This window comes from Macaca nemestrina, chromosome 14, assembly GCF_043159975.1.
Source record: "Macaca nemestrina isolate mMacNem1 chromosome 14, mMacNem.hap1, whole genome shotgun sequence".
Lineage (NCBI taxonomy): Eukaryota > Metazoa > Chordata > Mammalia > Primates > Cercopithecidae > Macaca > Macaca nemestrina.
The window spans coordinates 36,369,372-36,395,095 of NC_092138.1; the positions used below are offsets into that span (position 1 = coordinate 36,369,372).

The following is a 25,724-nucleotide window of genomic DNA, read 5'->3' on the forward strand; positions in this document are numbered from 1 at the left end:
GATCGATCTTAGCAGATCCGTTGACCAGGGGTCTGGTGGGCTTGGGGAATCCCGGACGAGCCCCCAGATGTTATGCCCAGACCGTTTGTTCCCCAAAGAAGACCACCAGAGTCCAGAGTCAAAGCCAAGCGGCAAGGATCTTTACTACAAATTCGAACCTGGTCCCTCCTTTACACAGTATACAAGAGGGCCCCGATCAATGCGAGCGTTTGCTTTTTATAGCCCAAAAGTTGCAGGGGAACAAAGAAATTCTTTTGGCTCCCGCGCTTTCAGTAACCTTGAACGGCTGTCTCCTTATCGGAGACTTTCCAGGTGGTGTTTGTACTGGGCTCAGGGAGTTTCGAGCCCAGGGGCTGAGGAATGTGCCCAGCTCCTTTCACCTGAGCCTGGTAAGGTCACGAAGACTTTTTGGAAGAAAGAGGGATGCGGGCCAGATTAAGGGCCATGATAAGACTCCCTGGGATCTTGTAGTGCATGCTCTTGTCCAAGCAGTGAATTGGGAGGATTAAGTTTCTTCCCAGTGTCCTAGTTGTTACTAGACTGTGTGGGCTGGGTTAGATGAAAAGATTTCCCAGGATCTGATAGTACATACTACCCGTCAGTGAATATTTGGAGATTTAGAGGCTGGGGTCGGTGGCTCACACCTGTATTCCTCGCACTTTGGGAGGCTGAGGCGGGCAGATCACTTGAGCCCGGGAGTTTGACACAAGCCTGGGCAACATGGCAAAACACTATCTCTACAATTTTTTTTTTTTTTGAGATGGAGTTTCGCTCTTGTTTCCCAGGCTGGAGTGCAATGGTGCGATCTCGGCTCACTGCAACCTCCGTCTCCCAGGTTGAAGCGATTCTCCTGCCTCAGCCTCCAGAGTAGCTGGGATTACAGACATGCACCACCGTGCCCAGCTAATTTTGTATTTTTAGTAGAGATGGGGTTTCTCCATGTTGGTCAGGCTGGTCTCGAACTCTCGACCTCAGGTGATCTGCCTGCCTCCACATTCCAAAATGCTGGAATTACAGGCATGAGCCACTGCACCTGGCCTACAAAAATTTTTTTAAAAAATTAGCTGGGTGTAGTGGCACACACCTGTGGTCTCAGCTACTTCGGAGGCTGAGGTGGGAGGATCGCTTGAGCCCAGGAGGTTGAGGTTGCAGTGAGTTGAGATCGTACCACTGCACTCCAGCCTGGGCAACAGAGTAATATACAACAGAGTAATACACTGTCTCAAAAACAAAAATAAAAACAAAAACAACAAAACTCAAAAAACAAGAGATTTACAGTGGTAGGATTGAAGCAGCTGCCTGATGGTGTCTTAGTTGTAAAAGTTTGTAGATGCTTGGCCGGGTGCCGTACACTTTGGGAGGCCGAGGTGGGTGGATTACCTGAGATCAGGATTTCGAGACCAGCCTGCCCAACATGGAGAAACCCCGTCTCTACTAAAAATACAAAATATTAGCCAGGTGTGGTGGTGGGCGCCTGTAATCCCAGCTACTTGGGAGGCCGAGGCAGGAGAATGGCGTGAACCCGGGAGGCGGAGCTTGCAGTGAGCCAAGATCACGCCAGTGGACTCCAGCCTGAGCAACAAAAGCAAAACTCCTCAAAAAAAAAAAGAAGAAAAAAAAAAGTTTGTAGATGCTGAGCAGAAGGCAACTTAAATCTGAATGTAAGTCCAACACTGTGCTTACTGGTGTGGAACTGCTCCTGTCACACCCCCTGATCTCTTCCTCTCTCTTCCCCTGACCTCTGTTCCGTTAAGGAAAGAAATGTCCACTCTGCTCCAGTCAACCCCACTGCTGGTGTCTTCTGCACTGCCTTGCACTCCCTGAAGAGAGCCTGGGCAACAGAGCGAGACTCCGTCTCAAAAAAAAAAAAAAAAAAAAAAAGAATGGGGACTAGGTGGATAGATTTACTACACTGAAGCCCCCCAGCAGTCTAAGAACTGATGCCTCTTACAAAGGAAAGGACTGCATGTTTCTGATGAAGCTACCATGACCTGCCAGATTTCCAACTCCTGCCAAAATTAATATTTTTGTCTGTAGTAGAAGAGGCCATACCATTGTGGACCTTGAAACTTACTGTATTACGTTTTATTTGGTGAACAGTTCACATACCCAAATGGTTGTAACTGATACTGCTGAATATATTGTAAGAACAGAAGTGTTAAGTATGTATAACACTTCTTTTGATTGTAAGGAATGTTCCCAGTGGGGAAATGCCATAATCAAAACAGTGATTATGGGATGAATATTAGTATGAAGAGCTTACCTTCATGCTAATAAAACAGTACAGGATGCCAGAAGGAAGGGAGGAGAGGGGATAATATCACTATACTGATGAAGGAGCTAGAAGAAAGAGGAGTGCTTAAGGAGACTATCCAGCAGGCTGTTGAGACTGACCTCTCATTTGAAACAGTTTTAATGAGCCTTTTCATCTGCAAGTGATGGTGACTGACAGTTATGCTGACTGGAGCCTGTGGCAATAGGCAGTAAGTGCCATATGGGGTTTTGGGCACAGCATTTGCCTGACACTGCTGCCTGGTATACTCCATTTAAGCAGCAGTTGTTGGCTTGTTAGTGAGTGCTTTTGGACACTTAGAAGCTAACAAAGCATCAGCAGGTATTGTTATATTCTGACATGTCCATATTTCGATGGATCAAAAATGAAAACATCAACAAAGGAGGTAATGTTGAGCAAGCATCATTTTTTAATGGAAATGGTATATCCAAGAAAGAAGTAAACTGAGCCGGGCACGGTGGCTCAAGCCTGTAATCCCAGCACTTTGGGAGGCTGAGACGGGCGGATCACAAGGTCAGGAGATCGAGACCATCCTGGCTAACACGGTGAAACCCCGTCTCTACTAAAAAATACAGGCCGGGCGCGGTGGCTCAAGCCTGTAATCCCAGCACTTTGGGAGGCTGAGACGGGCGGATCACGAGGTCAGGAGATCAAGACCATCCTGGCTAACACGGTGAAACCCCATCTCTACTAAAAAATACAAAAAAAACTAGCCGGGCGAGGTGGCGGGCGCCTGTAGTCCCAGCTACTCGGGAGGCTGAGGCAGGAGAATGGCGTAAACCCGGGAGGCGGAGCTTGCAGTGAGCTGAGATCCGGCCACTGCACTCCAGCCTGGGCAACAGAGCCAGACTCAGTCTCAAAAAAAAAAAAAAAAAAAAAGAAGTAAACTGGATATATTACTTTTTTTTTTGAGATGGAGTCTTGCTCTGTCGCCCAGGCTGGAGTGCAATGGTGTGATCTTGGCTCACTGCAACCTCCACCTCCCAGGTTCAAGCGATTCTCCTGCCTCAGCCTCCTGAGCAGCTGGGACTACAGGCATGTGCTACCACTCCCAGTTAATTTTTGTATTCTTAGTAGAGATGGGGTTTCACCATGTTGAACAGGATGGTCTCGATCTCTTGACGTCGTGATCCGCCCACCTTGGCCTCCCAAAGTGCTGGGATTATAGGCATGAGCCACAGCGTCTGGCTACTGGGTGTATTACTTTCTTATTGTCACTGTTACAAATTTAGTGACTTAAAATGACATAAATTTATTGTCTTGCAGTTCTGAAAGAAGTCCAAAATGAGCTTCACTGGGCTGAAATCAAGGTGTTGGCAGGACTGCACTCCCTCCAGAGGCTGTGGGGGAGGATCAATTTCCTTGCCTTTTCGAGTTTCTGGAGGCTCTCCTCATTTCTTGGGTCATGACACTTTCCTCACATTGTTTTAATCTTTTGCTTTCATCATCACATCTCCTACTTCCTCTTTTGGAGTCAAATCTCCCTATGCCTCTTTGTTTTAAAAAATCTAATGTGATCCACTTATCCTTGAGGAAGATCGAGGCCAAGGCTGTTGTGACTATGTTCCACCAGGTAGCATGTTGGAGGGATAGAGCAGTGTGTTTGGAGGTGGTGCAGAAGGGACGACCTTGACTTGTAGCAACTGAGGGTGAATACACTGGGCTCTTGCTGGAGTGCATCTAGTGTATGTGTGACTTTCTCTGTTTCTGCTCTAGTATCAGAGATTTGCCTATCAACCTTTATGATATTTTTCTGGATAGTGGTAATTGCCTTGTATAATGTTTCTTTTGTTGACTAATTATCCATCTTCTCTGTCGTATGTCACAGATTCTCTCTTTTTTATATTTATTTATTTATTTTTTTATTTTTATTTTTTTTTTGAGACGGAGTCTCGCTCTGTCACCCAGTCTGGAGTGCAGTGGCCGGATCTCAGCTCACTGCAAGCTCCGCCTCCCGGGTTTACGCCATTCTTCTGCCTCAGCCTCCCGAGTAGCTGGGACTACAGGCGCCTGCCACCTCGCCCGGCTAAGTTTTTGTATTTTTAGTAGAGACGGGGTTTCACCGTGTTAGCCAGGATGGTCTCGATCTCCTGACCTCGTGATCCGCCCGTCTCGGCCTCCCAAAGTGCTGGGATTACAGGCTTGAGCCACCATGCCCGGCTATATTTATTTTTTGAGACGAGTTTTGTTCTTTTTGCCCAGGCTGGAGTACAATGGCATCATCTTGGCTCACTACAACCTCTGTCTTCCCAGATCAGGCAATTCTCCTGCCTCAACCTCCCAAGTAGCTGGGATTACAGGCACCTGTCACCACATCTGGCTAATTTAAAAAATATTTTTAGTACAGATGGTTTTTGTTTTTTTTTTTCCTTGAGACAGAGTCTCAATCTGTTGCCCAGACTGGGGTGCAGTGGCACGATTCCGGCTCACTGCAACCTCCACCTCCCTGGTTCAAGCACTTCCCCTGCATCAGCCTCCCAAGTAGCTGGGATTACAGGCGCACACCACCACACCCAGCTATTTTTTTGTATATTTAATAGAGATGGGGTTTCTTTTTTTTTTTTTTTTTTTTTTGAGACGGAGTCTCGCTCTGTCGCCCAGGCTGGAGTGCAGTGGCGCGATCTCGGCTCACTGCAAGCTCCGCCTCCCGGGTTCACGCCATTCTCCTGCCTCAGCCTCCCGAGTAGCTGGGACTACAGGCGCCCACCACCGCGCCCGGCTAATTTTTTGTATTTTTAGTAGAGATGGGGTTTCACCGTGGTCTCGATCTCCTGACCTTGTGATCCGCCCGCCTCGGCCTCCCAAAGTGCTGGGATTACAGGCGTGAGCCACTGCGCCCGGCAGAGATGGGGTTTCACCATGTTGGCCAGATTGGTCTCGAACTCCTCAGGCAATTTGCCCACCTCGGCCTCCCAAAGTGCTGGGACTACAGGTGTGAACCACTGCGCCCGGCCCAGATTCTGTTTTTAAAACTGGTCAGCCCCTCAAACCAGAATAGGTTCAGAGAGACTTCCGAGATTCTCTATTTGTCTGAAGTGTAAATGTTTTGAAGGTTTTCTTGGCTGACTCAATGTAATCAAGAATCTCTAATAGTTTTGTGCCCCCCGAGACTGCTCGCTCAATCAATCCCACTGTCAGCAAGTTCTCTTTCCCTGTCCTTCTGGCCAGCTAAGTCATTGATAACACATCTGGCTGCCAGCAGCTCAAAGCTGTCTCCTCAACCACTTTCACCAGGGAATGCTTCAAGACCACAGTGCTCTCCTGTCTTGGAAACACCTTCGCCTTCTCTGCTTCTCTTTGGTTACCATGGTCACCCTTCGCAGTGCTTTCCTCCACTCTTAGGCAAGTGGTCCCATCAATACCTTCTCCTCCTCTGAGGTTACCTCCCAAGGTGCCATTCATCACTGACAATCATGTTTGCACTACTAAAAGAATTGCCTTAATCTTTTTATCCACCTATGGGCTTTTGGGTTTCTTTTTTGAGATGGAGTCTTGTTCTGTCTCCCAGGCTGGAGTGCAGTGGCTCAATCTGGACTCACTGCAACCTCTGCCTCCCAGGTTCAAGCAATTCTCCTGCCTCAGCCTCCTGAGTAGCTGGGATTACAGGCATGCACCACCACACCTGACTAATTTTGTATTTTTAGTAGAGACAGGATTTCGCCATGTTGGCCAGGCTGGTCTCAAACTCCTGACCTCAGCTGGTCCTCCTGCCTCGGCCTCCCAAAGTGCTGGGATTATAGGTGTGAGCCACTGCGCCTAGTCCGATTCTTTATATTTGTAAAAAGCATAATGTACTTCAATATATTCAAAATTAGACTATTATTTAGAAGTATATCAATTTGCAGCCAGGGCAGTGGCTCACACCTGTCCTTTACATGTATCAGATGGTAGTACATGGCCGAGCATGGTGGCTCATGCCTGTAATCTCAGAACTTTGGAAGGCCCGAGGTGGGTGGATCACCTGAGGTCAGGAGTTCGAGACCAGCCTGGCCATCATGGAGAAACCCCCATCTCTACTAAAAATACAAAAATTAGCCAGGCACGTAATCCCAGCTACGTGGGAGGCTGAGGCAGGAAAATCGCTTGAACCTGGGAGGTAGAGGTTGCAGTGAGCTGAAATTGCACTCTAACCTGGGCAACAAGAGCAAAACTTCGTATTAATAAATAAATAAATAAAAGAGAAGGTCGGGTGTGGTGAGCCGAGATCACGTCCCTGCATTCCAGCCTGGGCGACAGAGCAAGACTCCGTCTCAAAAAAAAAAAAAAAAAAGTAATAATAATTTAATTGAGCAATGAATGATTCATGAATCGGGTAGTCCCCAGAATCACAGCAGAAATTCAGAGAGACTCCAGGGATGCCTCATGGTCAGAACAAATTTACAGACAAAAAAGAGAAGTGACTACAGAAATCAGAGGTGAGGTCCTTAAGTGGATTGGTTACAGCTCTGCGTTTGTCTTATTTGAACACAATTTGAACACTCCGCAGTGTATGAGTGGTTGAAGTGTGGTTGCTGGGATAGGCCAAGGCTAGTTTTCTTTTTTTTTTTTTTTTTTTTGAGACGGAGTCTCGCTGTGTCGCCCAGGCTGGAGTGCAGTGGCCGGATCTCAGCTCACTGCAAGCCCCGCCTCCCGGGTTTACGCCATTCTCCTGCCTCAGCCTCCCGAGTAGCTGGGACTACAGGCGCCCGCCACCTCGCCCGGCTAGTTTTTTGTATTTTTTAGTAGAGACGGGGTTTCACCGTGTTAGCCAGGATGGCCTCGATCTCCTGACCTTGTGATCCGCCCGTCTTGGCCTCCCAAAGTGCTGGGATTACAGGCTTGAGCCACCGCGCCCGGCCTAAGGCTAGTTTTCAATCTTGTCTACCTGTTTAGTTAGGTTGCAGTTTGACCACAAGGACTCAAATACAGAAGTACAGAGTCCTTCTCAGGCCATCTTTAGTTTGCTTTAACAATTACCCCCTTTTGGTCGTTTTCTCAATTTTTAGAGATTGACCAAAACTTGAGTCATTGATGTCACTATCACCATCATAAATGTACTTATTTGGTATTGAAACTCACTGGGAAACAGAACACTGTGGGCTTTGCAAGGTGGGAACAAGGACTCAGTAGGGGGTGCCTCCTTACACTGGAACATCCTGTTTACAGGAGAAAAACAAAACCTGGTCTGTTCTAGGATCTATGTGTTTCCTTAAAGTCTTAATTTGATTATGTCACATTTAACACGAGCAACTCCATTTTTGTTTGGTTTGGTTTGTTGGGGCCTAGCGCATGAGCTCAGTCCAAAACAATGGCCTGCCATAATTTTGTTTAAAAAAATTACCACTTTTTGGTCAGGTTCTCACTTAGGTGACAATGTGACCAAAACTTAGGGCCTTAGCACCACTTTCTGTTACCATCATTTTGGGTTTCCGGTCTCAGTGTGTCATTTATAGGTTACGGTGTCCTCATGGTCACACATTTCTTTCAGCTCTTGTCATTCTAGTTGAACAGAGACAATTTGACATTCTAGAGATGGCTGCATGTAAACATCTAAAACCTTTGGGACAATACAGTGCACCAGGGAGACTATTATTATTACTATCAGGAGGATAATACTAACAGTTTGGAGTATGCTCTTCACCCAGGGTCCCCATAAACCAAACCACCTAAAATCAAATAGATCAACGCATGAGGCCAGGGCCGGGCATGGTGGCTCACATCTGTAATCCCCGCACTTGGGAGATCAAGGTGAGAGGATCATGAGGTCAGGAGATCAAGACCATCCTGGTTAACATGGTGAAACCCCATCTCTACTAAAAATACAAAAAATTAGCCAGGTGAGGTGGCAGTCACCTGTAGTCCCAGCTACTCGGGAGGCTGAGGCAGGAGAATGGCGTGAACCTGGGGGGTGGAGCTTGCAGTAAGCCAAGATCATGCCCCTGCACTCCAGCCCAGGTGACAGAGCAAGACTCCATCTCAAAAAAAAAAAAAGAAAAGAATGAGGCCAGGGGTTGTGGCTCACGCCTGTAATCCCAGCACTTTGGGAGGCCGATGTGGGTGGATCACCTGAGGTCAGGAGTTGGAGACCAGCCTCCCAAAGTACTGGGATTACAGGCGTAAGCCACCATACCCAGCCAGAAAGGAAAATTTAAGAAGGTTAAGAAGGGAAGCCAGACATTGTTCATACAGGGGAAGAGAATCAACAAATGGTAAAGGTCACACAGATATCAATCAGAAAGTACTCATTTCCTAAGCCAGGATTGAACCCGGCCCACTATTGTAAAATGGCAGAGACCAAAAGAAAGTACCACCACGTGGTGGCTGGGCATGATGGCTCATGCCTGTAATTGCAGCACTTTGGGAGGCTGAGATGAGCGCATCATTTGAGGTCAGGAGTTCGAGACCAGTCTGGCCAACATTGTGAAACCCTGTCTCTACTAAAAATACAAAAATTAGCTGGACATGGTGGCACACACCTGTAGTCCCAGCTACTGGGGAGGCTGAGGCAGGAGAATAGATTGAAACCAGGAGGCAGAGGTCGCAGTAAGCTGAGATCCCACCATTGCACTCCAGCCTGAGTGACAGAGTAAGACTCCGTCTCCCCCCCCAAAAAAAAAAAAGAAGAAAGTACTACCACATGGTTACAAGGTCATGCTCCCAAGGACATAAAAGAAGATAGAGACCTCATCCAGTTTTGTTTTATTTTCAGAGAAAGTTTGTAACTGACCAGTTTTCTGGGCTGGCTTGCTTGTTAGTTAGCTAAGACAAACCAAATTTGACAAAGTTGCTCTGCTTAAAAAACAAAACTCAGGCCGGGCGCGGTGGCTCAAGCCTGTAATCCCAGCACTTTGGGAGGCCGAGACGGGCGGATCACGAGGTCAGGAGATTGAGACCATCCTGGCTGACACGGTGAAACCCCGTCTCTACTTTAAAAATACAAAAAACTAGCCGGGCGAGGTGGCGGCGCCTGTAGTCCCAGCTACTCGGGAGGCTGAGGCAGGAGAATGGCGTGAACCCGGGAGGCGGAGCTTGCAGTGAGCTGAGATCCGGCCACTGCACTCCAGCCTGGGCGGCAGAGCGAGACTCCGTCTCAAAAAAAAAAAAACAAAAAAAAAAAAAACAAAACTCAGGCTCGGGGACAGTTGCAGATTTAAGACTCGAAAGACAAAGTTGAGAAAACATCATGGATGCTGGCCAGACCAGCTGGGTCACAATTGCCTACAGAAAAGGGCTTATTTCTGATGGGACCATCTGAAATTGATCTGCTCATTGGCTCTTTGTTTCTGTTACAGAGACTGTTTGCATTTCTAAGTAATGATTCCTGCTAAAGCTGCACACTGTGGGAGGGCACATCTCGGCAAGTGTGACCCTTCCACCCAGTACTGAGAGATCAGACTCTGGACCCTGTCTCAGGGCCATCTTACTGCTGCTGGCTTCTTGCATTTGGCTTTTGGTATTAGATGCAGTTTGCAACAGTGAACTGATACCTTGTCTCTACTTCCGTTCTCCTGGTATACATGTTACAGGAAAGGGGTCCAAGTCCAGACCCCAAGAGAGGGTTGTTGGATCTCGCGCAAGAAAGAATTGAGGGCGAGTCCATAAAGTGAAAGCAAGTTTATTAAGAAAGTAAAGGAATAAAAGAATGGCTACCCCATAGACAGAACAGCCCCAAGGGCTGCTGGTTGCCCATTTTTATGGTTGTTTCTTCATGATATGCTAAACAAGGAGTGGATTATGCTTCCCCTTTTTAGACCATATAGGGTAACTTCCTGATGTTGCCATGGCATTTGTAAACTGTCATGGCGCTGGTGAGAGTGTAGCAGTGAGGACGACCAGAGGTCACATTCATTGCCATCTTGGTTTTGGTGCGTTTTAGCCGGCGTCTTTGCTGTAGCCTGTTTTATCAGCAAGGTCTTTATGACCTATATCTTGTGCTGACCCCCTATGTTATCCTGTGACTTAGGATGCGTTAACTCTCTGAGAATGCAGCCCAGTAGGTCTCAGCCTTATTTTACCAGCCCCTATTCAACATGGAGTTGGTCTGGTTCAAATGCCTCTGACACACACAACTTACTAAGGCACCTTAATTTAGTGATTAAATGCAGCTGTCCCGAGAAAGTGATTGATCACTTCAAGGCTGCTACCTGGATAAGTGATCAGGATGAAAAAGAAGTGGAAAGTTGTGTAAACCCAATTTTTTTTTTTTTTTTTTTTTTGAGACAGAGTTTTGCTCTTGTTGCCCAGGCTGGAGTACAATGGTGCAATCTCGGCTCACTGCAACCTCTGCCTCCTGAGTTCAAGTGATTCTCCTGCCTTAGCCTCCTGAATAGCTGGGATTACAGGCATGCGCCACCACGCCCGGCTAATTTTGTATTTTTAGTAGAGATGGGGTTTCTCCATGTTCGCTGGTCTCGAACCCCCGACCTCAGGTGATCTGCCCGCCTCAGCCTCCCCAAGTGCTGGGATTACAGGCATGAGCCACTGTGCCCGGCCCCTATTTTTTAAATGTTTAAAAATTAAAAAATTTTTTCTCCTTTCTTCGGTCCTTACGTCCAAAATGACAAAGAAAAGAAGGAACAACGGTCGTGCCAAAAAGGGCCGCGGCCATGTGCAGCCTATTCGCTGCACTAACTGTGCCCGATGCGTGCCCAAGGACAAGGCCATTAAGAAATTCGTCATTCGAAACATAGTGGAGGCCGCAGCGGTCAGGGACATTTCTGAAGCGAGCGTCTTTGATGCCTATGTGCTTCCCAAGCTGTATGTGAAGCTGCATTACTGTGTGAGTTGTGCAATTCACAGCAAAGTAGTCAGGAATCGATCTCGTGAAGCCCGCAAGGACCGAACACCCCCTTCCCGATTTAGACCTGCGGGTGCTGCCCCACGTCCCCCACCAAAGCCCATGTAAGGAGCTGAGTCCTTAAAGACTGAGACAGACTATTCTCTGGAGAAAAATAAAATGGAAATTGTACTTAAAAAAAAAAAAAAAATTAAAAAAATTTTTAAAAATTTTTTAATTTAAGAATTTTTTTACTGAATAATTCTGAACATGATGTGTCTTTCTGGTTAAACTGTATTAAAATGTTTTTCTGTGAAAATGCTTTTGTGGCTGTTGCATACAACCCTTTCAGATGAAAAGTCTGGATAAGAGTAGATGATGATTTTAATGGCCGGGCACAGTGGCTTATGCCTGTAATCCCAGCACTTTGGGAGGCCGAGGTGAGCTACTTGGGAAGGCTGAGGCAGGAGAATCGCTTGAACCCAGGAGGCGGAGGTTGCGGTGGGCCGAGATGGTGCCACTGCACTGCAGCCTGGACAACAAGAGTGAAACTCTGTCTCAAAAAAGAAAAAAAAAAGCCGGGCGCGGTGGCTCACGCCTGTAATCCCAGCACTTTGGGAGGCCGAGGCGGGCGGATCACAAGGTCAGGAGATCGAGACCACGGTGAAACCCCGTCTCTACTAAAAATACAAAAAATTAGCCGGGCGCGGTTGTGGGCGCCTGTAGTCCCAGCTACTCGGGAGGCTGAGGCAGGAGAATGGCGTGAACCCGGGAGGCGGAGCTTGCAGTGAGCCGAGATCGCGCCACTGCACTCCAGCCTGGGCGACAGAGCGAGACTCCGTCTCAAAAAAAAAAAAAAGAAAAGAAAAAAGAAAAAAAAAAAAGAGTGGGAGATGATTTTTTAAATGTCTTGATTGTTGAATGGAACGCAACTGATTTTGTAACAACGGGGGAAAAAACAAAATCCGGGCACCTGGGGAGATGGGCTGGTGAAGGGTGTTAATGGTCTTTGTTTTTCAGAACAAAGCCTTCCCGCTTCCTGAAAGAAAACTCCATTGTGCTGCCTTTTCAAGCTGCTGTGAATGCTTTGAATTCAAACTAACTATTGAGCCTATGCTCAACCTGACCACACTGCCTAGGAGGGGGTAAGTAACCTGCCACCTGCCCTTTCCTGCAGAATGCCTACAGATGCTGTCCGTACTCATGAAGCTGATGTCATAGGTAAATCAAACTGTTTGGGACTGACTGTCCCAGGTAGTGCCTCTGAAACCAAGGACTGAACTGCCTTGGTGAGTTCAGTGAGAACCTAGAGTGAGAGGGCCCATAGTAAAAGGCCGCAAATTGTTGATGGGAGACTTATGCTTGTCCTATGCGATTCCACTGGAGAAGACTCTTGGAATCTTGCAGACGTTATTCCCCATACTTTGCCCACATGCCTTTTCCCTTTGCAGACTGTGTTTTGTATCGTTTCATTGTAATAAATCTTAGTTGTGAGTATGCCTGTATGCCGAGTATTGTCAGTCCTTTCTTTTTTTTTTTTTTTTTTTTTTGAGACGGAGTCTCGCTCTGTAGCCCGGGCTGGAGTGCAGTGGCCGGATCTCAGCTCACTGCAAGCTCCGCCTCCCGGGTTTACGCCATTCTCCTGCCTCAGCCTCCGGAGTAGCTGGGACTACAGGCGCCCGCCACCTCACCCGGCTAGTTTTTTTTTTTTTTTTTTTTTTTGTATTTTTAGTAGAGACGGGGTTTCACGGTGTTAGCCAGGATGGTCTCGATCTCCTGACCTCGTGATCCGCCCGTCTCGGCCTCCCAAAGTGCTGGGATTACAGGCTTGAGCCACCGCGCCCGGCCGTCAGTCCTTTCAGTGGATAATCAAACCTGGGAGCGGTCTTGGGGTCCTAAATACAGAGGTGCACTTGGCTACTACAGCTGTGCAGCTTCAAAGAAAACTACTTAAAACTATACACAGAAAAAGGAACTTTTGCTCACTGGGCAGAGTTGTGAGTTATGGTGCTTGCTCTAAAAGAGGCTTCCAAAATGTACCTTGTTTTATTTTCATTGACTGATGACATTAACCAATGAGTGGACATTATAGTCTGGTGGCTGGTTGCAGAAAAACTGGATGATCAAGTCTCAAGCTTTGTGGAGACAAACATTATGGCAACAAATTACACAAGACCCATGTCTTCCATTCATGACCCATGTGATGCCTGTGGAAAAAAGTCCTTTGAGAATAAACATCAATGGAATCAATGAGCTGATTTGACCTGAGCTTCCTAGGTAAGGATCATAGCCACCTGGATACACCATTGCACAGGGCATGGCAATCCATCTACAAGTCAAGACTGGGTCTACAAATTAGCTCTAGCAATTCTAGGACATGAGGCCAAGGGAACGTACCACATGTGCCTGAACTGCTAACTACATAGTTGAGTAACAAAGGGAATGCAGGGACTCAGAGTTAGGCCACCGGCCCTGGTCAGTCTTGGCAAATCAGCTATGTAATTAAACCTCCTCAATCAAAGGCCGGGCGCGGTGGCTCTAGCCTGTAATCCCAGCACTTTGGGAGGCCGAGGCGGGTGGATCACGAGGTCAGGAGATGGAGACCATCCTGGCTAACATGGTGAAACCCCGTCTCTACTAAAAAAAAAAAAATACAAAAAACTAGCCGGGCGTGGTGGCGGGCGCCTGTAGTCCCAGCTACTCGGAGGCTGAGGTGGGAGAATGGCGAACCCGGGAGGTGGAGCTTGCAGTGAGCCGAGATCGGGCCACTGCACTCTAGCCTGGGCGGCAGAGCGAGACTCCGTCTCAAAAAAAAAAAAAAAAAAAAACCTCCTCAATCCTCTGCTCTTCCAGCTCTCCCGTGGGAAACTGGGCCACTGGAATTTGTGAGCAGCAAAGAAGAGCCAGGGAATGGGAGATGCTAACATAGAGTTTATTTTGCTGTCCAGCTAAGTTTTCTGGATTTGGGCAGTTATAGATAATGATGATAAGAATCATGAATATGAGATGACAGCTCTAAAGTGTTCCTAGTGTGGCCCACATGTCAGGCGGTGGGAGATGTTTTAGGGTGGCTCCAGTTATGTTAGGAAGAAACTGCTGAGCCACCTGGGAACAAATCTGGGCATATGGTGTGAGCGAGACATGGGGAGGACTGGTAAAGGATGACATAATTGTCAGGGGTACTGCTCATGCCAAGCACGGCTGTGGCAGGACAGCAGCAACCTTGGCCGCTGGGGAAGACAAAAGCCAGGGAGGGACCATTGATCTCTCTCAGCTCTTGTCTGCAGACTGCTATAGCCACCTTCAGCTTGACCAGCAGGGAATCTTCATCTGAGAATTCTCAATTAGCGATTGCTCTAAATGTAACTGTTGGATCTACGTTGCCTAGAACAAATTTAAGAAAATTGTATACGGCTGGGCGGGGTGGCTCATGCCTATAATCCCAGCACTTTGGGAGGCTGGGGCAGGTGGATCATTTGAGGGCAGGAGTTTAAGACCAGCCTGGCTAACACGGTGAAAACCCGTCTCTACTAAAAATACAAAAAGTAGCCAGTAGTGGTGGTGTGTGCCTGTAATCCCAGATACTTGGGAGGCTGAGGCACAAGAATCTTGGCACTTGAACTTGGGAGGCAGAGGTTGTGGGGGGCCCAGATTGCACCACTGCACTCCAGCCTGGGCAATAGAGCAAGACCCTGTCTCCAAAAAAAAAAAATTGTTTAATTAAAGCATCTGATGGGGTGGACTGTATTTTGAAAAGAGTTCTTAACTGGCTGTAAAAAAAAAAAAGGTCACAGCCGGGCGTGGAGGCTCACGCCTGTAATCCCAGCACTTTGGCAGGCTGAGGCAGGCGGATCATGAGGTCAGGAGATCGAGACCATCCTGGCTAACATGGTGAAACCCCATCTCTACTAAAAATACAAAAAAATTAGCTGGGCGTGGTGGCAGGCGCCTGTAGTCCCAGCTACTTGGGAGGTTGAGGCAGAAGAATGGCATGAACCTGGGAGGCAGAGCTTGCAGTGACCCGAGATCATGCCACTGCACTCCAGCCTGGGCGACAGAGTGACATTCCATCTCAAAAAAAAAAAGGTCACGCTGGGCATGGTGGCTCATATCTATAATCCCAGCACTTAGGGAGGCTGAGGTTGGCCTGAGGTCAGGAGTTCAAAACCAGTCTGGCCAACATGGTGAAACCCCCCCTCCACTAAGAATACAAAAATTAGCAAGGTGTGGTGGCGCATGCCTGTAATCTCAGCTACTCCGTAGGCTAAGGCAGGAGAATCACTTGCACCTGGGAGGTGGAGGTTGCAGTGAGCCGAGATCGTGTCACTACGTTCCAGCCTGGGTGACACAGCAAGACTCCATCTCAAAGAAAAAAATAAATTAATTTTTTTTAGAAAGGTCAGGAAGTGCAGTAGTAGGGAAACTGCTCTGTGAGGTGTCCTAATGACCTTGCATGTATCCATATAGACCGCATAGAAAGGACTTAACCTAGGTTGATCTAAGTCTTGGTAAACTGCCTCATGATGCTCCCAGAACATGAGACAGTGAGAGGCTTGTGAGGAGATACTGCGAGGCCATTTCTCCCATCTCCCTGTCTTCCTCAGAGGCTATGGTGAGATGGAAGAGTTTCCACCCTGAAATGCCCCTCTTTCTGATACTTGAAGGTATAAAACTACTATAAAACCGTTTAGCATGAAATCCTCAAACTGCTGGGCAACTTCATTATCATTTCTCCACATATGCTGCTGCTGCCATCAGAGTCCTTATGCTTCCTCTTGCTAAGGCCATCGATTCTTCAGTCTCAGAATTTTTTTTTTTTTTTTTTTGAGATGGAGTTTTGCTCTTGTCGCCCAGGCTGGAGTGCAATGCACGATCTAAGCTCACTGCAACCTCCGCCTCCCAGGTTCAAGCGATTCTCCTGCCTCAGCCTCCCAAATAGTTGAGATTACAGGCATGTGCCACCATGCCCAGTTGATTTTCTATTGTTAGTAGAGATGGGGTTTCTCCATGTTAGCCAGGCTGGTGTCAAACTCCTGACCTCAGGTGATCCACCCGCCTCAGCCTCCCAAACTGATGGGATTACAGGTGTGAGCCACTGTGCCCAGCCAGCCTGACCAGTCTCAGAATTTAATTTATATATTACCCAGTCCTTCCTCTGCTGCTGCTGCTTCTTCTGCTGCTGCTGCTGCTGCTTCTTCTTTTTTTTTTTTTTGGGATGGAGTCTCACTCGGTCGCCCAGGCTGGAGTGCAGTGGTGTGATCTCAGCTCACTGCAAGTTCTGCCTCTTGGGTTCACGGCATTCTCCTGCCTCAGCCTCCCGAGTCGCTGGGACGACAGGCGCCGGCCACCACGCCTGGCTTGTATTTTTGGTAGACATGGGGTTTCTTCATGTTGGCCAGGCTGGTCTCAAACTCCCGACCTCAGGTGACTCGCCCGTCTCAGCCTCCCAAAGTGCTGGGATTACAGGTGTGAGCCACTGCACCCGCCCTTTTTTGTTTGTTTGTTTGTTTTTGAGATGGAGTCTCACTCTGTTGCCCAGGCTGGAGTGCAATGGCATGATCTTGGCTCACTACAACCTCCGCCTCCTGGGTTCAAGTGATTCTCCTGCCTCAGCTTCCTGAGTAGCTGGGATTACAGGCATGTTCTTCCACGCCTGGCAGATTTTTGTCTTTTTATTAGAGACGAGGTTTCACCATGTTGGCCAAGCTGGTCTTGAACTCCTGATTTCAGGTGATCCACCTGCCTCGGCCTCCCAAGATGCTGGGATTACAGGCGTGAGCCACCACTCCTGGCCTGCATTCCTCTGTTTCTTGCCCTTTATTAGCATTTGGAGATAACATACTTACCATCAGTCCTGCAAAGTAATTGCCGAGGCTGACTCCTTTCACAGTGCTTATGGCTTCCTGAGTCAAAATAGGATTTTTTCTGGGTCCTGAGGATGTGACTTGTATATAAGCCTCTCACCTACTTAAAATATGTTTGTAAATGAAATATTGGTAGATTCCTGTTCCACTGTTTTCTCTACAGGATCAACTACCAAATGTTCTTACACAAATGTGTTGTTTCTTGCACCAATAAGAAACTTCACAATGGAAGGTAGTTCCCAATTTGTGCTAAGTCTGTGGCTGCGCAACTTTTCAGAGGGATCTGTATGTCTGTCTAACACATCAACTCCAACTACACTCAAGTTCATAGGGTTTGGGTATTTCTGCATTGCAGCTATTGTAACAGTTTCTCATGGGTGGTCAAAGAGATGCTCCAAAGTTCAAATCTTCATGGCTCCAGCAGCCTATGCAATGACTGGGCAATGCTAGGGCACAATTAGGCAAAGAGGCTATATCTGTCCCTACCCCACCCCCAGCAACCCATCAAACTGCTTAGTGTGAAACTGGCTCTGCAGAAACAGAGCTCCCATCACCCATGTTGCATTATCACCTGGTCTCTTTTGTTTTGGTGTTGTCTGGTGGGAAAATGGGCACAGGGCACTGGCACCTTTGCCAATCTGCTATTTCTGTCAGTAATAAACTGCCTGAATCTAAAAAGGGCTTGTTGTTTCTTTATCAATTAAATCTCTAAGCTTTGTTTGACAGCAGTGATATGCTTTGGCTGTGTCCCCACCCAAATCTCATCTTGAATTGTAACTCCCATAATTCCCACATGTCATGGGGGGAACCTGTTGGGAGGTGATTGAATTATGGATCAGGGCTTTCCTGCACTGTTCTCCTGATAGTGAATGACTCTCATGAGATCTGATGGTTTTAAAAACCAGAGTTTTCCTGCACAAGCTCTCTCTTTTTTTCATGCCGCCATCCACGTGAGACGTGACTTGCTCCTCCTTGCCTTCTGCCAAGACTGCGAGGCCTCCTTAGCCATTTGGAACTGTAAGTTCATTAAACCTCTTTTTTTCCCCAGTCTCAGGTATGTCTTTATCAGCAGCATGAAAATGGACTCATATGGCCGGGCGCGGTGGCTCAAGCCTGTAATCCCAGCACTTTGGGAGGCCGAGACGGGCGGATCACGAGGTCAGGAGATCGAGACCATCCTGGCTAATACGGTGAAACCCCGTCTCTACTAAAAATACAAAAAACTAGCTGGGCGAGGTGGCGGGCGCCTGTGGTCCCAGCTACTCGGGAGGCTGAGGCAGGAGAATGGCGGGAACCCGGGAGGCGGAGCTTGCAGTGAGCTGAGGTCCGGCCACTGCACTCCAGCCCGGGCGACAGAGCGAGACTCCGTCTTAAAAAAAAAAAAAAAAAAAAAAAAAAAAAAAAGAAAATGGACTCATACATTAAATTGGTACTGGTAGAGTGGGGCACTGCTGTAGATACCCAAAAATGTGGAAGCGACTTTGGAACTGGGTAACAGACAGACATTGGAACAGTTTGGAGGGCTCAGAAGAAAACAAGAAAATGTGGGAAAGTTTGGCACTCCCTAGAGACTTGTTGAATGGCTTTGGCCAAAATGGTGATAGTATTATGGACAATAAAGTCCAGGCTAAGGTGGTCTCAGATGGAAACGAGGAACTTGCTGGGAACTGGAGCAAAGGTGACTCTTGTTATGTTTTAGCAAAGAGACTGGCAGCATTTTACCCCTGCCCTAGAGATTTGTGGAACTTTGAATTTGACAGAGATGACTTAGGGTATCTGGTGGAAGAAATTTCTAAGCATCAAAGCATTCAAGTGGTGACTTGGGTGCTGTTAAAGGCATTCAGGTTTATAAAGGAAGCAGAGCATGAAAGATTGGAAAATTGCAACCTGACAATGCAATAGAAAAGAAAATCCCATTTTCTGAGGAGAAACTCAACCTGGATGCAGAAATTTGCATAACTAATGAGGAGCTGAATGTTAATCCCCAAGACAATGGGGAAAATGTCTTCAGGGAATGTCAGAAGTCTTCATGGCAGCCCCTCCCATCACAGGTCCAGAGGCCTAAGAGGAAAAAGTGTTTATGTGCTGGGCCCAGGGTTCCTGTGCTGTGTGTAGCCTAGGGACTTGTTGCCCTGCATCCCAGACACTCCAGCCATGACTAAAGGGGGCCAAGGTACAGCTCAGGCTGTTCCTTCAGAGGGTGGAAGCTCTGAGACTTGGCAGCTTCCATGTGGTGTTAAGCCTGTGGGTGCACAGAAGTCAAGAATTGAGGTTTGGGAACCTCAGTTAGGAAGTCAGACTATCTCTGTTGTAGACAATATGATTCTATAACTAAAAAACCCTGAAGGCTCTGTCCCAAAGCTCCTAGATCTGATAAAGAACTTCAGCAAAGTTTCAGGATACAAAATCAGTATACAAAAATCAGTATCCACCAGGAGCAGTGGCTCACGCCTGTAATCCCAGAGCTTTCGGAGGCCTAGGCTGGGGGATCACTTGAGACCAGGAGTTTGAGACCCACCGGACCACCATGGCCAAACCGCATCTCTATAAAAAATACAAATTAGCCATGCATGAGAGCACACACCTGTAGTCCTAGCTACTTGAGAGGCTGAGGCACAAGTATTCCTTGAACCTGGGAGGCAGAGGTTGCAGTGAGCCAACATCACACCACTACACTCCAGCCTGGGCGACAAAGTGAGATTCTGTCTCAAAAAAAAAAAAAAGTGTTTCAGTCCCACTGGACCAGCCTGGGCAGCATAGCGAGATCCTGTCTCTATTTTTTAAAAATAAATAAATATAATTAAATTAAAACAGAAAATTGACAAATGGGACCTAATTAAACTAAAGAGCTTCTGCACAGTAAAAGAAACTATCGGCCAGGTGCGGTGGCTCACGCCTGTAATCCCAGCACTTTGGGAGGCTGAGGCGGGCGGATCACTAGGTCAGGAGATCGAGACCATCCTCGCAAACATGGTGAAACCCCATCTCTACTAAAAATACAAAAACGTTAGCCAGTCGTGGTGGTGGGCGCCTGTAATCCCAGCTACCCGGGAGGCTGAGGCAGGAGAATAGCATGAACCCGGTGGTGCGGAGCTTGCAGTGAACGGACATCATGCCACTGCACCCCAGCCTGGGTGACAGAGCGAGACTCTGTCTCAAAAAAAAAAAAAAAAAAAAAAAGAGAAAAAAAGAAACTATCAACAGAATAAAAAGACAACCTACAGACTGGGAGAAAATATTTGTAAACTATGCATCCAACAAAGGTCTAATATTGAGAATCAATAAGGAACTTAAACAAATTAACAAGCCAGAAAACAAACAACACCATTAAAAAGTGAGCAAAGGACGGTCGGGTGTGGTGGCTCACACCTGTAATCCCAGCACTTTGGGAGGCTGAGGCAGATGGATCACCTGAGGTCAGGAGTTCAAGACCAGCCTGTCCAACATGTTGAAACCCCATCTCCACTAAAAAAAAAAAAAGATACAAAAATTAGCTGGGCATGGTGGCAGGCGCCTGTAATCCCAGTTACTCGGGAGGCTGAGGCAGGAGAATCGCTTGAACCCGAGAGGTGAAGGTTGCAGTGAGCCGAGATCACGCCATTGCATTCCAGCCTGGGGGACAAGAGTGAGACTTCATCTCAAAAAAAAAAAAAAAAAAAAAGAGCTAAGGACACGAACAGATAATTTTCAAAAGAAGACATATACTTGGCCAACAAGAAAAAATGTTCAACATCACTAATCATTAAAGAAATGCAAACCACAATAAGATACCAACTCACACCAGTCAGAATGACTATTAAAAAGTCATAAAGTAACAGATGCTGGTTTGTAATCCCAGCACTTTGGGAGGCCAAGGCAGGCGGATCACCTGAGTTCAGGAGTTCGGAGCCTGGCCAACGTGGCAAAACCCCATCTCTACTAAAAATACCAACAATTCGGCCGGGCGCGGTGGCTCAAGCCTGTAATCCCAGCACTTTGGGAGGCCGAGACGGGCGGATCACGAGGTCAGGAGATTGAGACCATCCTGGCTAACACAGTGAAACTCCGTCTCTACTAAAAAATACAAAAAACTAGCCGGGCGAAGTGGCGGGCGCCTGTGGTCCCAGCTACTCGGGAGGCTGAGGCAGGAGAATGGCGTGAACCCGGGAGGCGGAGCTTGCAGTGAGCTGAGATCCGGCCACCGCACTCCAGCCTGGGCGACAGAGCCAGACTCAGTCTCAAAAAAAAAAAAAAAAAAAAAAAAAAAACCAACAATTCGCCAGGTATGGTGGCAGGCGCCTGTAATTCCAGCTACTCGGGAGGCTGAGGCATGGGAATCGCTTGAACCAGGGAGGCAGAGGTTACAGCGAGGGAAATCGTGCCATTGCACTCCAGCCTGGGCAACAAGACCAAAACTCCATCTCAAAAACTAAACTAAACTAAAAAAACAGATGCTGGCCAGGCCCGGCGGCTCATGCCTGTAATCCCAGCTCTTTGGGAGGCCAAGGTGGATGGATCACCTGAGGTCAGAAGTTCGAGACTGGCCTGACCAACATGGAGAAACCCCGTCTCTACTAAAAATACAAAATTAGCCGGGCGTGGTGGCACATGCTTGTAATCCCAGCTACTCGGGAGGCTGAGGCAGGAGAATCGCTTGAACCTGGGAGGTGAAGGTTGCAGTTGGCAAAAACTGTGCCACTGCACTCCAGCCTGGGTGACAGGTCCTCACTCTGTCCCCCAAACTGGAGGGCAAAGGTGAGATCACAGCTCGCTGGATCCTCGACCTCCCAAGGCTCAGGTGATCCTCCTGCCTCAGCACCCTGGAGTAGCTGGGACCACAGGTGGGCACCACCATGCCCAGCTAATTTATTTATTTACTTATTTTGAGACGGAGTCTTGCTCTGTTGCCCAGGCTGAAGTGCAGTGGCACGATCTTGGTTCAAGCAATTCTCCTGCCTCAGCCTCCTGGGTAGCTGGGACTACAGTCACATGCCACCAAGCCCGACTAATTTTTTTTTTTTTTTTTTGAGAGATGGGGTTTCACCATGATGGCCAGGTTGGTTTTGAACTCCTGACCTCAGGTGATCCACCAAAGTGCTGGGATTACAGGCATGAGCTACCACACCCGGCCGTCCAGCTATTTTTTATATTTTTTGTAGAGATGGGGTTTCCCCATGTTGCCCTGGCTGGTCTCGAAATCCTGGACTCAATTTATTCTCCCACCTCAGCCTCCCAAAGTGCTGGGATTATAGCCATGAGCCTCCACACCTGGATTTTTTTCCTTTGCATATATATATACACATACACACACACATATATATGTATATTTTTTCCTAGTTATTATTATTTTGAGACAGAATCTCACTCCATCACCTAAACTGGAGTGCAGTGGTGCAATCTCTGCTCCCTGAAACCTCTGCCTCCTGGGTTCAAGCAATTCTTGTGCCTCAGCCTCCTGAGTTGCTGGGATTACAGGCACCCACAACCATGCCCAGCTAATTTTTGTATTTTTAGTAGAGACAGGGTTTCACCATGTTGGCCAGGCTGGTCTTGAACTCCTATCCTCAGGTGATCTGTCCCCCTGCACCTCCCAAAGTGCTGGAATCACAGGTGTGAGCCACAGTGACTAGCCATTTTTTCCTAATTTGTGACCCAGAAAATCCTGTTTAAAATCTGCCATCTAGTGTGGGATTTGTAAAATGACAAATCACCGGACACAATCGTGTGTTTATACTAAGGCTTCTCTCCTGAACACCAGGTTTAAAACTTTTCAGCATCAAATGACATTATCCAGTAAAGTAGCATTAAAAGTGGTTACCCATTTGGTTTTACTTATAGTTTTAGATAGATAGATAGATAGATAGATAGATAGATAGATAGATAGATATAAGTATATTGATATGCAAGGTAAATTTTTTTTTCAAGTTAGAGCTTTTGATCAGCAGGATATGGTAGTATAGGAAACCTTTAAATAGCACAGTAAGCTGGAAGGAATGTGGCTCAAAACTGTAATCCCAGCGCTCTGGGAGACCAAGGAGGAAGGATTGATAGGAGTTCGAGACTGCCCTGGGCAACATAGCAAGATCTCCATCTCTAAAATAAATAAAAATGAATAAATAGCAAAGTAAAAGCTATCTCATAAGTAATTTTTACTTATTTATTTATTTATTTTTGAGACGGAGTCTCGCTCTGTCACCAGGCTGGAGTGCAGTAGTATGATCTCGGCTCACTGAAACTTCTGCCTCTTGGGTTCAAGTGATTCTCCTGCCTCAGTCTCCCAAGTAGCTGGGACTACAGGCTCGCGCCACCACACCCAGCTAATTTTTGTATTTTTAGTAGAGACGGAATTTCACCATGTTGGCCAGGATGGCCTCGATCTCTTGACCTCAGGTGATCTGCCCGCCTTGGCCTCCCAAAGTGCTGGGATTACAGGCATGAGCCACTGGGCCCGGCCAAATTTTTATTTATTTATCTTTGAGATGGAGTCTTGCACTGTTGTCCAGGCTCTAGTGCAGTGGTACAATCTTGGCTCGCTGCAACCTCCACCTCCTGGGTTCAAGCAATTCTCCTGCCTCAGCCTTCGAAGTAGCTGGGATTACAGGTGCACGCCACCATGTCCAGCAAATTTTTGTATTTTTTAGTAGAGATGGGGATTCACTATGTTGGCCTGGCTGGTCTCGAACTCCTGACCCCAAATGATTTGCCCGCCTCAGCCTTCCAAAGTGCTTGGATTACAGGCATGAGCCACTGTATCCAGCCAGTAGTATAATTTTTGTTTTCTGGCCGGGCGCAGTGGCTCAAGCCTGTAATCCCAGCACTTTGGGAGGCCGAGGTGGGCGGATCACAAGGTCAGGAGATCGAGACCACAGTGAAACCCCGTCTCTACTAAAAATACAAAAAATTAGCCGGGCGCGGTGGTGGGCGCCTGTAGTCCCAGCTACTCAGGAGGCTGAGGCAGGAGAATGGCGTGAACCCAGGAGGCGGAGCTTGCAGTGAGCCGAGATCGCGCCACTGCACTCCAGCCTGGGCAACAGCGTGAGACTCCATCTCAAAAAAAAAAAAAAAAAAAAAAAAAAAAAAAAAATTTTTGTTTTCTTTTTTTTGAGATGGAGTCTCACTCTGTTGCCCAGGCTGGAATGCAATGGGCCGATCTCGGCTCACCACAACCTCTGCCTCCCAGGTTCAAGTGATTCTGCCTCAGCCTCCCAAGTAGCTGGGACTACAGATGCGCGCCACCATGCCTGGCTAATTTTTGTATTTTTAGTAGAAACACGGTTTCACTATGTTGGCCAGGCTGGATTCAAACTCCTGACCTCATGATCCAGCTGCCTTAATTTTTGTTTTCAACTATGAAATATATTTTTAACAAACTCAGACCAGGTGCAGTGGCTCACACCTGTAATCCCAGCACTTTGGGAAGCCGAGGCGAGTAGATCACGAGGTCAGAAGATCGGGAGCATGCTGGCCAACATGGTGAAAACCCGTCCCTACTAAAAATACAAAAATTAGCCAGGGTGGTGGTGCGTGCCTGTAGTCCCAGCTACTCAGGAGGCTGAGGCAGCAGAATCGCTTGAACCAGGAAGGCGGAGGTTGCAGTGAACCGAGATTGTGACACTGCCCTCCAGCCTGGGCAACAGTGCGAGACTCCGTCTCAAAAAACAAAAAACAAAACCAAAAACTCAAGAGGAAAAGAATATTCTATTTACCCAGGTACACACTATTTACTCAGGTATTTACCCTTTTTATTGTTCTTCATTCATTTCTTATGTTCCTAGCTTTCTTCTGATATAATTTCTCTTATATCTGAACTTCCTTGGCAATTTATTCAGAGGAGTTTTGTTTGCAACAAATTATCTTAGTTTCCTTGTATCTAAGCATGTTTTTATTTCATCTTTATTCCTGAAGAATATTTTCATTGAATTTTGGGGTGACATCTCTTTTTTTTTGTTTTGTCTTTTGGTGACATCCTTTTTTATTCAGCACTTTTTAAAGTTTTTTTTTTTGTTTTTTTTTGTTTGTTTGTTTTTGTTTTTACTTTTTAAAAATAATAGAGACAGGGTCTAACTATGTTTCCCAGGCCGATTTTGAACTCCTGGTCTCAAGGGGTTCACCTGTCTTGGTCTCCCAAAGTGCTAGGATTATCGATGTGAGCCACCATGCCTGGCCTGTTCAGCACTTTTAAAATGTTGTTACACACACACACACACACACAAATACATTTTTCTTTTTTTTCTAGTGGTTCAATAACAATAATAAAATGTTTTTATTTATTTATTTATTTCAGAGACGGAGTCTTGCTCTGTCACCCAGGCTGTTATGCAGTGGAGGGATCTCGGCTCACTGCAACCTCCTCCTCCCGGGTTCAAGTGATTTTCCTGCCTCAGCCTCCCGAGTAGCTGGGACTACAGGTGTGTGCCACTATGCCCAGCTAATGTTTGTATTTTTAGTAGAGACGGGGTTTCACCATGTTAGTCAGGTTGGTCTTGAGCTCCCGACCTCATCATCCGCCTGCCTCAGCCCCCAGAGTGCTGGAATGCAGTGGGCAATACACTGTCTTTCCCTGGCTATTTTCAAGGTTTTCTTTGTCTGTATTTTCAAAGTTTGATTGCAATCTATCTCAATTTGGATTCATTTGGGTCTTTCTTTTTTATTCATTTATTTATTTTATTATCAAACGGAGTCAGTTCAGAGAAGCTTTCTGGGTTTTTCCTCTTTAGGTTCTGCTGGCCCTTGTGAATGTCAGTTATTGTCTTTTGCCAACATTTAGAAAAATTTTAGCCATTGTTTCTTCAATTTTTTTTTTGTACTGCACTTTTTCTCCTTTCCTTCTGGA

The 25,724-nt window shown here is 47.0% G+C and overlaps 1 long non-coding RNA gene and 2 pseudogenes across 4 annotated transcripts in view; 2 read left to right on the forward strand and 1 right to left on the reverse strand.

The window, feature by feature from the left end:
• The window catches only part of LOC105489181 (uncharacterized), a 28,828-nt gene extending 16,258 nt beyond the window's left edge, over positions 1–12,570 (forward strand). For all 4 annotated transcript variants that reach the window (XR_011612545.1, XR_011612544.1, XR_011612546.1 and 1 more), the window contains one exon: positions 12,069–12,570. This is a non-coding gene — a long non-coding RNA (uncharacterized lncRNA). The remainder of the gene's footprint in view (positions 1–12,068) is intronic.
• LOC105489140 (small ribosomal subunit protein eS26 pseudogene) lies at positions 10,787–11,260 on the forward strand (annotated as a pseudogene).
• Positions 12,571–16,774: 4,204 nt separating the features above from the next.
• LOC105489139 (PRELI domain containing protein 3B pseudogene) lies at positions 16,775–17,325 on the reverse strand (annotated as a pseudogene).
• Between the last annotated feature and the right edge of the window lie 8,399 nt (positions 17,326–25,724).